We start from the raw sequence: 16,487 nt of genomic DNA on the forward strand, positions 1-16,487 counted from the left end.
GCTACTTTCTCCTCTCTTGTGTGGACAGAAGTTCACATGCTTTTACTTCTGCTTTTTGCTAAACCATGGTTTGCTGTTTCATGAAACTGATGACTTACCGGTATTTAAAACAAAGTCAACCTGAAACAATTATGCAAACCATAATTAATCGTAGCCTTTTTGTCAGTTTGGATGAAGCAACAAACCATAGTTAAACAAAAGTGGAAACTTCTGAAGTAACCTCCTGGCCATGTGGGAGGAGAAGGGAGAGGAAAGAGCAACGTTTGCTGTGGCTTATTCACAGCACACAAAACTACTGTTAAGCATCATGTCCAGATGCAGCAGATCAATATTTTTTAAAGAATATTTCCTTTTTTTAAGTCCAACTATTTCAAGATTAAGACTATATTGCGGAATTCAACCAGCAACAGTATGATACCCAATATGCTCATGAGAATTATATAGGCAACTCCGCACTGATGTGGGTTATAATCCGGACCCCTGGGGGGGGGCGTATAAGTGAAATGTGCATAAGTGGGGAGCACCCTGGAAAGTCTTTGAGCTCTGGGGAGGGTCTCCTCGTGAGCCACAAGGACTTTCCAGCTCTCTTCCTCCACTTCCAGGTTACCAGCACTGCATGTGTGCACGGTTAGAATCATAGAATCATAGAGTTGGAAGAGACCACAAGGGCCATCGAGTCCAACCCCCTGCCAAGCAGGAAACACCATCAGAGCACTCCTGACATATGGTTGTCAAGCCTCTGCTTAAAGACCTCCAAAGTAGGAGACTCCACCACACTCCTTGGCAGCAAATTCCACTGTCGAACAGCTCTTACTGTCAGGAAGTTCTTCCTAATGTTTAGGTGGAATCTTCTTTCTTGTAGTTTGGATCCATTGCTCCGTGTCCGCTTCTCTGGAGCAGCAGAAAACAACCTTTCTCCCTCCTCTATGTGACATCCTTTTATATATTTGAACATGGCTATCATATCACCCCTTAACCTCCTCTTCTCCAGGCTAAACATGCCCAGCTCCCTTAGCCGTTCCTCATAAGGCATCGTTTCCAGGCCTCTGACCATTTTGGTTGCCCTCCTCTGGACACGTTCCAGTTTGTCAGTGTCCTTCTTGAATTGTGGTGCCCAGAACTGGACACAGTACTCCAGGTGAGGTCTGACCAGAGCAGAATACAGTGGCACTATTACTTCCCTTGATCTAGATGCTATACTCCTATTGATGCAGCCCAGAATTGCATTGGCATTTTTAGCTGCCGCGTCACACTGTTGGCTCATGTCAAGTTTGTGGTCAAGTAGATCACATGAAAGTGGAGGAGCAGCCTGCATGCATCTTCTGGGCCACAATATTCTCATTACACCTTTCCATGCTGAACAAGCTGCCTGATCTTGCTCTGTGGGCCCCCAAAAGTATAGCCAGGCACTGACTTTATATTTTCATTAGTATGCTATAAGAACAGCCCTTTAAAAGCCCTGCAGTCATGACTGCCTGACTCTGCTGCTAAGGAAAAGCAAGAGCATCACCAGATTTTATGCCAGCTACATATATACCAGAGAGAGCTGGTGAGAGACATGTAACAAAAAGGAACAATCAGGAGGAGTTGAGACAATTGTTCTGGCTTCCTTCACCTTCCCTTCCCTTTCTAAGAATCTCTTCTTGCAGAAAATTATAAAAATGAATTTTACAATTGAAAAACATTTCAAAACAATTACTTAGGAGATAAAAAAAATATGTCCTAAGTTATTTTTATGGTACACCAAGGAACTTAAAACCAGTCATACCTCGGGATGCGAACGTGATCCGTGCGGGAGGCCCGTTCGCAACCCGCAGCGTTCGCAACCCACAGTGCTGCGTCTGTGCACACGTGTGACGTCATTTTGCGCTTCTGCGCTTGCGCTGAAACACAGAAGTAACCCATTCCAGTACTTCCGGATTCGGCGCAGTCCACAATCCTAAAACGCGCAACCCGCAGCGTTCGCAACCTGAGGTATGACTGTATCTCTCATTTGGATTCAGAAAGTTTCTACAGCAAACCCTTTCTATCATTAGAGAAACAGAGAGCTAATAAAAGATTGATCATGAGATAGGCAATCAATTTGCAGTTGGTTATTTGATTTTAGCTTGGAGTGACTTTTATTTATAATCCTCGTATTTCAAGCTAAGAAAACCCCTAAAGGTCTCTATTGTACTAACAGTAAATAGAGTTTGCTATATTTTAAGTCTGAGATATACTGTGGCTCCTACTTTTTTTAAAAAAAAACAACCTGTCATTTATTTATAGCAGGCTTCTCCAACCTGGCACCCCCCATATGTTTTGAACTACTGCTTTCATCTTCCCTGACTATTGCCATGCTGGCAGAAACGGATGAGAGTTGAAGTCAACCAACATCTGAAGGGAATTAAGTTGGGAAAGGGTGGGTTAAACCTTACTTTTCAGCCAGGATTGGCTTCCAGAGCGTCTTACAACAATTCAATCTATCATAAAGATACCCTTAATAGCCTATCTTGTATGACATGGGAGTTTGACAGTTTCATGTTCTCTTTAGGAATAGGGGGCAGGAGCAGCTACATATGGACTCAGGGCAAAGATGCCAACACAGAGAAGCAGCTCTTCTCTGCAGAGGCTTTTCAACTGCCTTTTTCAATGGCCACTCACTGCTGTGCTCCAGTCTCCGCCCAAATATAGCAATTAAGGTGACAGACCCCAACACCTTCCTGCTTCTGTTCAACTGGTCCAGCCTTCTGCAGAGGGGTGCGGGGGAGGCCAGGGGGCTGAGCACGGATGTGGCTTTAAACCTGCATCCTCTTGCAGAAGGGGGCTACTGAGCAGTTCGTGTTCTTTCTATGGCTCACTACTGAAATAAAATTTGCATGCAAAAATGTATTACAATAACTTTAGTCTAGAAACACCAATGTCTTTTTGTGCATTGATACTTTGGGGAAAAAATGATGAGCCTTCCAGGTCAAGCTGGCCCAGACTGGCCCAGACTATCACGTGGCTGACCCAGGAAAAAAGACCGTCAGTCATGGCTGGAAAACAGAACAGTCTACACTTCCGATTGCAACCTGTGCCAACTTGAAGGGTTGTCATGCACTTTTTTCCTCCTTATTAAAAAATAAAGTACCTTGCGAAGCACCAGAGCCTGGCTTTAGAATCCCGTTTCCAAGCAACTGCACACGCTGGTACATGCGACAGAATTTCTAGGCAGAGCATGTTCATTAAAGGGGTGGGAGGATGCAAGCTTTGCACTAGTGCCAAAACTGAATGTCACAGCAGCATTAGCCAAATTGTTTTTTGCCTAAGACTGCAGGGGGGGGGGTGTTAGAAAAAGAAGAGATACAGCAACAAACATGATTGCAGCCCATATGTTTAAAATCAGGCCAAATATATCTGCAGAATAATCTGTGTAATAAGCCACTCTTCTGCTTCCTCCCTCCACTACCTCCCCCAAAAGTGAGTATTCACAGTGAGTCACTTGGAAAATGGAACACTCAGTGCTAGCAGACAGACTAAAAAGACATACATGGAAGTACAGACTATTTGGCTGAGCTCAAAAACCCTTTGGGTAGGCAGGAAGAATTTCTTTCCTATATGCGTGTTCTCTTCCTGAAACCTCAGCTCTTTTTCCCCCTTTCTGGCATACCAAAGAGCTCTGAACTGGGAACAGGTACAAAAATATGCTTCCCTCTATAGAAAGGCATTGTGCTTATTTTTATGAATGGCTTGAAAGTGTAGGCTTTCTGAGAACTAAGAAGAGAAGGTGGTTCACAGCTTGAGAGAAGAGAGGGAAGGGAGACACAATTTGAACAGAATTGTACGCTAAAGCAGCACGTTCACCATACACAGGTTCACAACCCCTTAGATAAATATACAAATTACAAGGAAAATGGGGGGAAATAATCCAATCAAGCTAAATACAATTGAGCAGATGAAAATCACTATCTTGCACTAATTAATCCCACTTATGGTATTACTGAGTTTTCTTCACTAAAGTGGCCAATAGCCTCAGACAATATAAAATTGGAAATGACTCCCTTGTCAACAACCACACTGAAGGAAAGAACAGCAACAAAACATTAAAGTTTAATCACAGCAAAGTTAATTCAACCCCTTCACACAGTGCACAACTCCATAGCTAATGGTGCAAATCTTGCCTAGCCATTTGAGTTTTGTAGGCTAGTGCTACTGAATAAGGTAGTTTGCAGATATATATGAATATTTTTTTAAAAGAAAGCACATTAGCTTCTCTCTCTCTCTCTCTCTCTCTCTCTCTCTCTCTCTCTCTCTCTCTCATATCTTTGTTCAGAATCCATCTCAGTCTCACTCCCAGACCTGTTTTAGCTCATAGCACACTACTCATTATGACTACAGTAGATTCCAGAGAGAGTGCTGTTTTTCTACCTCCAATACACCTGAGATGTTTAACAAACAAACCCCAAACCCCCATGTACTTCATGGCAGAAACATTTTGACTTTTTGCATTACGTATGAACCGTGGCGTGCTTAGGAGGGCAGGGGCACCGCTGGGGGCACTTACCTTTGGGGGTGGCACACCAGAGCCCAAGGTGGTCCACAGGCCTAGGCACCCAAGAGCTCAGCGCACCACTCTCAAAAGCAGCGCAGAATGTGTGTGCAGACACACACACACACACACACACACACACACACACAGAGTATTTTTCACTCCATAAGACGCACCTAGTTTTTAGAAAAAAAATATTCTGAACGAAACAGTGGATGTATGACTCTTGTGGTTCATGCTGTGGCCACAGACATGTGATTTGACGGTGAGTTTGGGGTAGCCCAATGCAAAAATCCTGAGAATCCATGTGGATCTGGGCTTTGTAACCATGTTTTTGCGCCACTGCGGCCCCAAGAAAGAGTAGGTGCATGGTTTTTTTGGTGCAGGCTGTAGCCATGGACATGCTATGTGATGTGATGGTGAATTTGGGATGACTCAATGAAAAAATACTGAGGATCCATGGGCTTTTACCTCCCCCCTCCCAGGTAGCCTCCTTTATCGCGTCCCTCCCTGAGCTGGAGCAGTTTTTTGCTCCTCCTTTTCTTCTAATTTTTCTCCTCATTGCTTTCCTATTCCTGTCTCCTCTCCTTGCAATTTCGCTGTCTTTAACAGGCAGCCTCCTTTTACCAGCAGCCTCATCTCTGTCCCCGATCGCTTGCTGATCAGCGGCTTTGTTTCAACAGCCACTTCCCTCTTTGAAGAAGAAGAAGAGAAGAAGAGAAGAAGAGAAGTAGAGAAGAAGAAGAAGAAGAAGAAGAAGAAGAAGAAGAAGAAGAAGAAGAAGAAGAAGAAAGCATGATCTGCTTTTCGCCCCTGGGCAATTCGGCTCCAGGGACCATGCATTCGCTCCATAGGGCGCACAGACATTTCCCCTTACTTTTTAGGAAGAAAAAAGTGCGTCTCATGAAGTGAAAAACACGGGGGGGTGTACATACACACACACACACATCATCATCATCATCATCATCATCATCATATTGATCTTCTGCCTGCCCTTCACTCCAGAGCAAGGTTCCAGAGCAAGTGATATCAATTTAAAACAAATTACAATCACAAGAATAGTGTGGGGCCTAAAAATATGCCTTCCAAGTGTCAAAGGCCTTGATTACAGTTCAAGACACATTCCAGCCCGCAAGAGCTGAGGAAGCCCCAAAGGCTGGTTTGAAAGGCCTGAAGGACTGCATTTGGCTCCCAGGCCTTAATATCCCCACCCCTGCTAAAAATGCAGATAATTTGTCACTAACTGAAAAATCCTGACCTATGAACTTCAATAGATCATGAGAACTGAACAACATAATGACCTGCATTTCTGTTTACTTAGCACAATTTACAAGCCTCTAGTAATTTTTTCTGCCCCAGTAACTATGACAGCTAAATTTTTACACAATGACAGTAGGGTCTCTCAAAATGCTAAGCTTCTGGGTCACATAAAAAATGCCCTAAGGTTGCAAGTCAGCTTTCTCTGAACAACTGAGGCACATTTTTCTTCTAACTTAGCAGTACCTTTTTTACTTCCTGAAAACTTTTACTGTGAAAGAGAATAATAATTACTTCGTCTCAGAAATGTGCATCCTCTGCATGGAATGCCCCTTGATTGATATTAGGCACTCATGCAGGTGAACGACAGGAAAACACTGAGGAAGAGAAGAAGAAGAATTTGGATTTGATATCCCGCTTTATCACTACCCGAAGGAGTCTCAAAGCGGCTAATATTCTCCTTTCCCTTCCTCCGCCACAACAAACAGTGGGGCTGAGAGACTTCAGAGGAGTGTGACTAGCCCAGGTAACCCAGCAGATGCATGTGGAGGAGCGGAGACGCAAACCCGGTTCACCAGTTTACAAGTCTACTGCTCTTAACCCCTACACCACACTGGCTCTCACACCACACTGGCTCTCAGTAATTTTGGAGTAATTTTGGAGCAAAAGCACAGCAGGAAAGATTGAATCATCCAGTCACAACCAGTGCACAAAGGTAGCACAATGTCCGCCAGGAAAGGGTGACTAGAAGGCAGCGAGACCAGGAAGATAAATCCTGCAGAGAAGCAAAAGGCAGCCTCTTCTGTGAATGTGCACTTTGGCCTTAGGAGCCTTTGCTGAATTTAGTATTTATTGGCTTTCCAATATTTATCAGCTTAGTATGAGACTGGGGTTGCCACATGGGTGCAGTGGTGCCCTTGAGGACTTCTCCTGACACCCATGAAGCTTCTTAAAAAAACCCACCCCCGCCCTCTTCACTATGAAAGGTGGTTACATTCTGCCCTCCACCCCCTGAAGGAGGAAGTTGAAGAGCAATGCTTTTTCCTACTTCTTCCTTCAGCTGTATCTGCTTTTCAATGCTCAGCCTGGCACCTGAACAGCTCAGCAGAAAGCAGAACAACAAAGCCAGCAATGGGGACATACAGGAGGGTCTCCAAAGCAGATTTCAGTTGATAGAGAAGTTCATGATGGAGCAGGCAGTCCTTTGGGGACCCCAGACTCTATCTGAACCCGCACAAGCACTTAACAAATATTACCAACTCAGAATGAAACAACAGAAAAATAAATGTTCAACCTACAAGGGCTAACAATAATACGATTGTTCTAGAATAAGTGTGTTGCTCAAACATTATTAGAAATATTTGGGTTTGTGCAAAAAGACAAGAAAACCTTGCTTCCAAGCAATTGTAACTTCTGAAGAACATCATAAACTTAAAAAAATGTCCAGTAGCACCTTAGAGACCAACTAAGTGCTACTAGACAATTTTATTTATTTATTTTGACTGCGTCAGACCAACACGGCTACCTACCTGAATCTAGAATCATAAACTTAGGGTGTGATGTTTAAAAACTTTTTGGCGTACCTCCAAACAAAGTCCAACAAAGTCCTCATTAGAAAAGCAGCAAGAAGCATGTACAGTGGTACCTCAGGTTAAGTACTTAATTTGTTCCGGAGGTCCGTACTTAACCTGAAACTGTTCTTAACCTGAAGCACCACTTTAGGTAATGAGGCCTCCTGCTGCTGCCGCGCCGCTGGAGCACAATTTCTGTTCTCATCCTGAAGCAAAGTTCTTAACCTGAAGCACTATTTCTGGGTTAGCGGAGTCTGTAACCTGAAGCGTATGTAACCTGAAGTGTATGTAACCCGAGGTACCACTGTAGTAACAATAGCTGTCACGGCAAGTTAAGAGTTGCCCAAGAACTCTCTGGCAATTTCAGAGGAGTTGAATGACAGCATGCTTCAGATTTGCTTAATCTCCAGGGAAAGGAATGTAAAGCTCAGAGATATCCAGAGTTTATATCAAGCCCCGACAATACTATTAATATTCAGACTCCAGAAACTGTTGCCAAACATCTGTAGAATTCTATTTTAGCCAACCACCACATATTGCTACTCCCATCTTTATTACCCTACCCAACACTCTCTCTTTTTGTTAATGGCAGGAAAACTGTTCACCCAGTTCCTAGACACATCCACTGCAATCACACATTAAGGGGAGTGAGGAATGTGCGAGCCCAAGGCTATATAATAGTTAATGACACATATGAACACAGTAATTATCCAGGAATCCACTGCTTCACCCTATTCTCAATAAATTGTATTTGGAGCCTTTATTTTTATTCTCCTCAATCATCTACCCCAGTTAACCCAGTCTGGAAGCCATCAGAGGCCCTCTGTGAAAATTTTTGTAAGACAATTTGAAAACAAAAATCATGTGGACTTGAGTGACACCATTTATAAGTCTGCTATACTATCCTGTCCAACTCTGTGGGGTCAGTTTCAGTACTGAGGCTTGAGATTGGACAAGACTCTCCCAACCTGTGCCCATCCTGGCATATTCATGCCAGTCACAGAGTGCTGACCAAGTGGATCCAGAGTGTGGTGAATGTGCCATTACTTCATGCACTGTTCCTTGTTTCCTTGATGGAGGAGGTGGTGTGAGCACTAAAAAAACACCACCCCAGACAAAGATTTATACTGACTACCACCATGTCACTGAGACACCTTTGTGGGGGACAAGGTGCTCAAGAGGATGGTAGTGGTTCAGCTGCAGGTGTTCCTTGGTGAAAATGATAATCTGGACCCATTCCAGTTTGGGCTCAGGGCCAGTTTTGGAAGAGAACTGATTTTTGGTCTCCCTGATGGAGGACTTGTTTGGATGAGGAAAAGGGGAGTACAAATCTTCCGGATTTCCCCCCAGTGATTTCTGAAGTACAGCCTCTAGGAGGGAGGGGTTGGGAGCACCTTTTATAATGATTTTGCTTCTACCAGTTCCAAAGAGTAGTATTGGATGATTGTGCCTCAGCCCCTGACAGCTGATCTGTGCAGTGCCACGGATCATGATTTTGTCCCCAATGTTATTTAATATAGTTATGAGTTTGTGGGGTGTGAGACACCCTGAATTCTTGGGTCCAACAAAAGTTAAAATTAACCAAGGTTTGGGGAATTAAACCAGGGATCAGCAAACTTTTTTTGAAGGGGGCCCCAACCCCTCCCCTCCCCCTGCCTACCTATGGTGCTGCTGGCGGTGCCGGCAGTGGAGGGGCGAAAGTGGACAAAAAGGGGGGGGGAGCCAAACCCCAAAGGTCTCCAAAATATATCATCTGGGATAGCTGAAAAGCGCCAGATCTGCTGCAGTTTAAAAAGTTGGGGGAGATGCCCAGGATATTTGAAGAGGGGGCTGAGATTGAGGGTTGCACTGAACTCCCCTTAGCCTCAGTGCCTTCCCTGGTCAGCCAAATCCAGAGCTCTCGGGGACCTTGTATCACTTTAGGAAGGACCGAAAGCAAGAGCAGGGAAAGGAGAGGAAGTTTTCCTGGTGGCTCATTTTACAGCCTCTTCCTGAGCAGGAATTTAAACACACACAATGCCTGCCCCCCCTCCCCCCGAGCTCTCCAAAAACAACAGCAAGCCACCACCCTCTCTCCTGGACCACGAGCGCTGAGGAGGAAATGCGCAAACAGGCAAAAAGGTCCATTTCAAACTCCGGTTTGCCGCCGCCTCCCAAGTACAGTGGTACCTCGCAAGACGAACGCCTCGCAAGACGGAAAACCCGCTAGACGAAAGGGTTTTCCGTTTTGGAGGCGCTTCGCAAGACGAATTTCCCTATGGGCTTGCTTCGCAAGACGACAGCCCATAGGGAAATATCTGGGACAGCGGGGAAGCTGTCCTCGGACCTCCTCCGAAGCCGGGCGGTGGGGCGGGAACGCCTCCTCCCGCCACCACCGGGCTTCGGAACGATGCTCCGAAGCCGGGCGGCGGGGAGGGAACACCCGCCCCCGCCGCCCGGCTTCGGAACGGTGCTCGAAAGCCGGGCGGCGGGGAGGGAACACCCGCCCCTGCCGCCCGGCTTCGGAACGGTGCTCCAAAGCCGGGCGGCGGGGAGGGAACACCTTCTGAAGGCGGGCGGGGGGCAAAAGTCTTTGCTCCCCCCTGCCTGCCTGTCCTGGAGGGCTTTTGAAGGCAGGCGGGGGGAGCAAAGACTTTCACCCCCCGCCCGCCTTCAGAAGAGGTCCAGGACCTCTTCTGAAGGCGGGCGGGGGGCAAAAGTCTTTGTCCCCCCTGCCTGCCTTCCCAGGGGCTTTTCAATCGCCCCGGACAGCGGAGAAGTCCTCCGCTGTCCCGGGGCGATTTTAAAATGCCGCCCGCCAGCATTTTATGATCGCCCGGACAGGGGAGAAGTCCTCCGCTGTCCCGGTGTTTTTTAAAATGCTGGGGGTGGGAAGAAAAGCCCTTGTCCCCCCCCCCCCAGCCTTCAGAAGAGGTCCGGGGACAGACTGTCCCCGGACCTGGTCTGAAGGCGGTTTCCCTAGGAACGCATTAATTGATTTTCAATGCATTCCTATGGGAAACCGTGCATCGCAAGACGAAAAACTCGCAAGACGAAGAGACTTGCGGAACAAATTAATTCCGTCTTGCGAGGCACCACTGTACTGAGAACCCACCAGCTCATCCCCTGAAAGACACCTCCAAAGATAGCAGGAGAAGGCAGGCAAGCAGTGAGGGAGGAGAGCGAGAGAACAAAAGCACAAGTTGATGCGCACAAAGCTCCCGCAAAGCGCCTAGTCAAACTCTCCAAGAAAACGAGGCTGCGAAACGCCTGCCCTTGCAAGTGGCAGAGGCTGACGGCAGTGGGACGAGCGGCCCAAAAGGGCTGGCTGGCTTCGGAGAAGCGCTGCCCAAAATGGTGCTCAGCCCAGCCCCCTTCCTCCACTACACAGGGTGGGGAAAAGCCAGGAGGAGGCACCACGGTGTGGGGGGGGGGATGACGCCGAAAAAAACTGCAGCGCCGGGGGGGAAATAACAGAACAAAATTAACCAACAGAACTGTCCGATCCACGGACCGTCCGCGGGCCAGATCCAACCTGCGGCCTGTAGTTTACCGACCCCTGAATTAAACTGTGCTGAACAGCTTATGTTAAAAATAAGAGCCACGCCAGCCTGGTGATAGCTCACTGACCATGGGAACAAAGCCTTGTAGGTTAGCCATCAAAACAGAATATTAAGAGGCAGAGAATGTGCCAGTCAACAAATGGATGAAGCCCTGCCCTGAGCAGAGAGGTAATTAGAGGTAATTACAGCAGTTCGAAAGCACGTCTAAGTGCAAGTAGATAAATAGGTACCGCTCCGGCGGGAAGGTAAACGGCGTTTCCGTGCGCTGCTCTGGTTCACCAGAAGCAGCTTAGTCATGCTGGCCACATGGCCCGGAAGCTGTACACCGGCTCCCTCGGCCAATAAAGCAAGATGAGCGCCGCAACCCCAGAGTCGGCCACGACTGGACTTATCCGTCAGGGGTCCCTTTACCTTTAATTACCTCACTGAGCTGTCCAAGGATGTAGACCTTATAGACAAGGCTGGACTAGGCTACAAGACTATTGCCAAGCAGCTTGGTGAGAAGGTGACAACAGTTGGTACAATAATTTGCAAATGGAATAAACACAAAATAACTGTCAGCCTCCCTCAGTCTGTGGCTCCATGCAAGATCTCATCTCGTGGAGTTGCAATGATCATGAGAATGGTGATGAAGCAGCCCAGAACACAGGGGGAACATGTCAATGATCTCAGGGCAGCTGGGACCATAGTTACCATGAAAACAGTTGGTAACACACTACGCCGTGAAGGACTGAGAGCTTGCAGAGCCCGCAAGGTCCCCTTGCTCAAGACAGCACACATACAGGCCCGTCTACAGTTTGCCAATGCACATCTGAATGACCCAGAGGAGAATTGGGTGAAAGTGTTGTGCTCAGATGAGATCAAAATTGAGCTTTTTGGCATCAACTCAACTCGCCATGTTTAGAGGAGGAGGAACACTGCCTACGACCCAAAGAACTCCACCCCCACCGTCAAACACGGAGGGGGACATATTATGCTTTGGGGGTGTTTTTCTGCCAAGGGAACAGGACACCTTCACCACATTGAAGGGACGATGGACGGGACCATGTATTCGTGAAATCTTGGATGAGCACCTCCTTCCCTCAGCCAGGGCATTGAAAATGGGTCAAGGATGGGTATTCCAGCATGACAGTGACCCAAAACACACGGCCAAGGCACCCTTAAAGGAGTGGCTGATGAAGAAGCACATTAAGGTCCTGGAGCGGCCTAGCCAGTCTTCATACCTTAATCCCATCGAAAATCTGTGGAGGGAGCTGAAGATTCGAGTAGCTACACATCAGCCTTGAAATCGTACTGACTTGGAGAGGATCTGCAAAGAGGAGTGGGACAAAATACCTCCTGAGATGTGTGCAAACCTGGTGGCCACCTACAAGAAACACCTGACCTCTGTAACTGCCAACAAGGGTTTTGCCACCAAGTACTAAGTCATCCTTTGTAAAGGGATCAGATACTTATTTCACTCATTATAATGCACATCAATCTCTGACTTTTGTCTTCTGGGTTTCTGGGGGTTTTTCCCAGGCAAATTTAGCAGGGGATCAAATACTTTCCCCCCTCACTGTAGTAAGACCAGTTAGTTTTTAGAATTGCAGCTGGCAGTGCAGCGCTAGCAAAAACAGTGACAGACTATAAAAGGAGACAGAGAACATGGCTGATTTCTGTTTTGAATCCAAGGCTGCTGTGCCCATGGAAGAAGCAAGAGACCTGCTTGGAGTGTAATGTTAGGAACGCCTCCAAAGTAGGCTCATACACAACCTGAGTAAATGTGTAAATAAACCATATATCCTAAAGATGCTGCAGTCTCCACTGTGCCACATTTCCAAAGGAAACACAAACCCTGGAACCCCTGGAACCTTGGACAAGCTGTGGAGATTGGGATGGCGACTGATTTCTATATGAAGCTAATAGGAGTAGTCCTTAGAAGATTTGGGGCAAGATGTCACAAGTATGCCAATGATACCTAGCTCTATTTCTCTTTAACATATTGATCTGGAGAGGCTGGGCGTGTCCTAAACTGGTGACAGAACAAGAGCTAATAAATGACAACAGACTACTGACAAGATGGAGATCCTATGGATAGCCAGCTCTGGGATTCTGGTTTGTACACCAGCTCTAGATGGGCTTTCCACTGAAGGCAAGCTATAAATGTGGTTATTTGGAAGGGGTTTTTTTGATACAGACAACCCACATTTAAACACTTGAAGTGACCACTTTAAATGCTACTCCCAAATGACTTGTTTTCCACAACATTATAAACCAAATTATTCATTAGAATGAATAGCTTTCTCTGTATCTGTGGAATTATTGCATCTTCTCTACCTCTACCCCTGGCTGCCAGAAGTAAGAGAATGTTATGTCTCTATTTGCTTATTAGAAATAAAGACTTCCCATGAATTGTCTATCAGGCTACAACCCTCACACTGTCCCATGCCCTCAGTATCAGGGTCCATGTATCATTTTGTCTGAATGAGAGCCATGAGAAAGGGCATTCCTCCAAACTCATGACCTTTCCTCAGCTCATATGGAGTCAACATTTTTGCTGGGAGCATAAGCACCACTGACAACGTGGAATTTGGGTGAAACAGGAAAGCCAGAGTTATTGTTTCAAGTCCATGACTCACCAAAATGCCACTCAATAATAGCTAAGGCTGCTCTGCCACCCACCTCCCCTTGATCACCAATGTTCCACTTGGAGGCAAAGAAGTGCTTTCTCCCCAGCTGCGTGGTCATTCATCAACACATCTGACTCACCGGAAACTAAGGAAATATTTCAGCACATAAATCTGTTCAGATTTCAGAGAAATTTTAATGCTGCTTTCATGGACCATCTAAAAGTAGAAAATCAACCAACAGAACTCTTCTCAGAATTGATGTTAAAGGGGAAGAGGAGAGAGGGGGGGAATGGTATTGCTTGTAAAGGTGATGGCAGAAGCCTAGTCTGCAGCATGTTAGCCTTAAATAGTTATTCGCAGACTAATAAGATTATACCAGCCTCCCCCAACTGAGAACTCTTCAGATATTTTAGACTACAACTCCCATCAGCCTCAGCCAGAACAGCCAAGCTGGCTGTGGCTGCTGGGACTTGTAATTCAAAATATCTGGAGAGATCCAGGTTGGGGAAGGCTGGGTCAGACCAACACATTGCTGGCATTTTTTCCTCTCATGTTTGTAAAACACTGTATTTTTAAAAATCCACTGTCCTAGTGAAGCAACAATATTTTACTACTTTTCTGTATGATCAACCCATTGAAGAATCACAGTGCATGGACCCAGAATTTTCGGGGGGGGGGGGTGTAGAATAGAAACAATAGGAAAAGTTGGGACATTTGCTAACCTTTGCACCTGGCACTGAAGTTAGCAACCACTCTAAAATAAGGCTGAAAGTTTATCCCGAAATGTAATGTTTCATCTTAAAAAAAATCAGAATTTTACAATGAATTTAAAAGAGAAAACATCTCTCAACTTTCTGTAACAAAGGAACACATCTCACAAACAACAAATGTGGTGATCATCTGGCTTCAGACTGTAGTTGTGTCTCACAAGACTGGACACTCCTCTCTCTATACATCATATTAAATATCTTTGCAGAAGCTTACAAAAAGCTTGGCCTATTGCTCAACATCCAAAAAACCAAAGTACTGCACCAACAAGTACAAAATAACCCCTCTGCAGCGCCACAAATCCAACCCAATGGTGTAACGTTGGAAAATGTTGATCACTTCTCCTACCTGGGCAGTTATCTTTCCACAAAGGTCATCACTGATGCTGAAATGCAGTACTGCCTGAGCTCTGCGAGTGCGGCTTTCTCCCGATTGAAGTGCAGAGTGTTTGAGGACCAGGACATTCGCAAGGAAACCAAAATGCTTATTTACAAAGCTATTGTACTACCAACCTTACTATACGCTTGTGAAACATGAACCACTTATAAACGCCATCTCCAACTCCTCGAAAGATTCCATCAGCAACGTCTCCAAAAAAAATTACACCTCACTTGAGAAGACAGGCAAACTAATACCAGTATACTGGAAGAAGCAAAGATCACCAGTGTTGAAGCAATGATTCTTCAACATCAACTTCATTGAACTGGTCATGTGTGGATGCCTGATGATCGTCTTCCAAAGCAACTACTCTATTCCAAACTTAAAAATGGAAAGCGTAATGCTGGTGGTCAACAAAAGAGGTTTAAAGACTGTCTCAAGGCAAATCTAAAAAAATGTAGTATAAACACTGACAATTGGGTAACACTTGCCTGCGAGCACTCCAATTGGAGAACAACCTTTACCAAAGGTGCCATGGACTTTGAAGACACTCGAACTCAGGACGCAAGGAAGAAACGTGCTAAGAGGAAGGCACACTTGGCAAATCCACACCGTGATCAACTCCCGCCTCCAGTCACTTACGGATTCTTTGTTAAAACCGTGTTTATGGAAGACAATCTTACTCAGGTGGAGGATCTAGCTGAAGATGAAATACGGTAAATGCTGTGCACAAAAGAAAATTTAAAACACAGAAGTGGAAAAGCAGTCTAGAAGAGTTGTGACTACAGTTTCATTCTACCAAATGTAAAAACTAAACCTCTTTTACTCAATTAGAGGGGGCAGTTCACCAAAACCTGTATCTTTATAAATTGGTGAGCAACTTTGTGTAGAGAATTTATTTGGTTCTTTTTGCAATTTGTGGTATATGGAGGGTGGTATATGTCACCTTCAAAAAACCTACGGCCACTCTATGTAAACAAAACGAGTTACATTATATACTGTGATCTTCACATTACTACAGTTACTTGGGGATCTAAAAAGAGGTGGGCCTCTAGAAAGTGTCTACTCAATCAATAACACTGAACTTTAAAAGATAATGTGCTACAGTATAGAATATGTACTAAATGATTTTCTTGGCATTTGAAGTTTCCATCATCCACCCACTCTCTCTATTAGAAGGCTTCAAATCCATTCTTTATTTGCATATCAATACCCACAATGCTCTTCCAGCTCACAGCAGTGCATCTAAGCTCAGGGAACAAGTTGAAAGGTTTTCCCACAATCGTGTTATTTTCTGTATGCTTTGAAACCTTTCTAATAAACATATCCTTATAATAGCATAGCTCCCTTGATAATTGCTTTGCTGGAATAAGCTCTCAGAACAGAATTTTAGAACCTCTACAAGTGGCTACGAGAATTACATAAACTTTGAGAATTCTCCCCACCCACTCACCAAAAAAAGAAAAGAAAATTCACATTCTTTAAAAACTCTTAAGTGGCAGATGAAATAAATATAAGTTCAATTATCTGTTTTGTAATAAACAGTACAGAATACAGTGGTACCTCGGGTTAAGTACTTAATTTGTTCCGGAGGTCCGTTCTTAACCTGAAACTGTTCTTAACCTGAAGCACCACTTTAGCTAATGGCGCCTCCCAATGCCACCGCGCCATTGGAGCACGATTTCTGTTCTCATCCTGAAGCAAAGTTCTTAACCCGAGGTAATATTTCTGGGTTAGCAGAGTCTGTAACCTGAAGCGTATGTAACCTGAAGCGTTTGTAACCCGAGGTTCCACTGCACAAGTATAGAGTACAGTAACAACTCCTTCCTTCTTGCAAGCAAATGTTGCT

General features: G+C 45.4%; 1 protein-coding gene and 1 long non-coding RNA gene across 10 annotated transcripts in view; one reads left to right on the forward strand and one right to left on the reverse strand.

Moving 5' to 3' along the window:
- Nucleotides 1–16,487, reverse strand: part of HMG20A (high mobility group 20A) — a 62,673-nt gene that overhangs the window by 33,614 nt on the left and 12,572 nt on the right. The window lies entirely within an intron of this gene.
- On the forward strand, nt 7,280–10,622 carry LOC308595368. Its single transcript, XR_014012013.1, has 3 exons — nt 7,280–8,212; nt 8,459–9,503; nt 10,426–10,622. It is a non-coding gene; the product is annotated as an uncharacterized lncRNA (long non-coding RNA).

Source organism: Podarcis bocagei (assembly GCF_964188305.1).
Source record: "Podarcis bocagei genome assembly, chromosome: 9".
Lineage (NCBI taxonomy): Eukaryota > Metazoa > Chordata > Lepidosauria > Squamata > Lacertidae > Podarcis > Podarcis bocagei.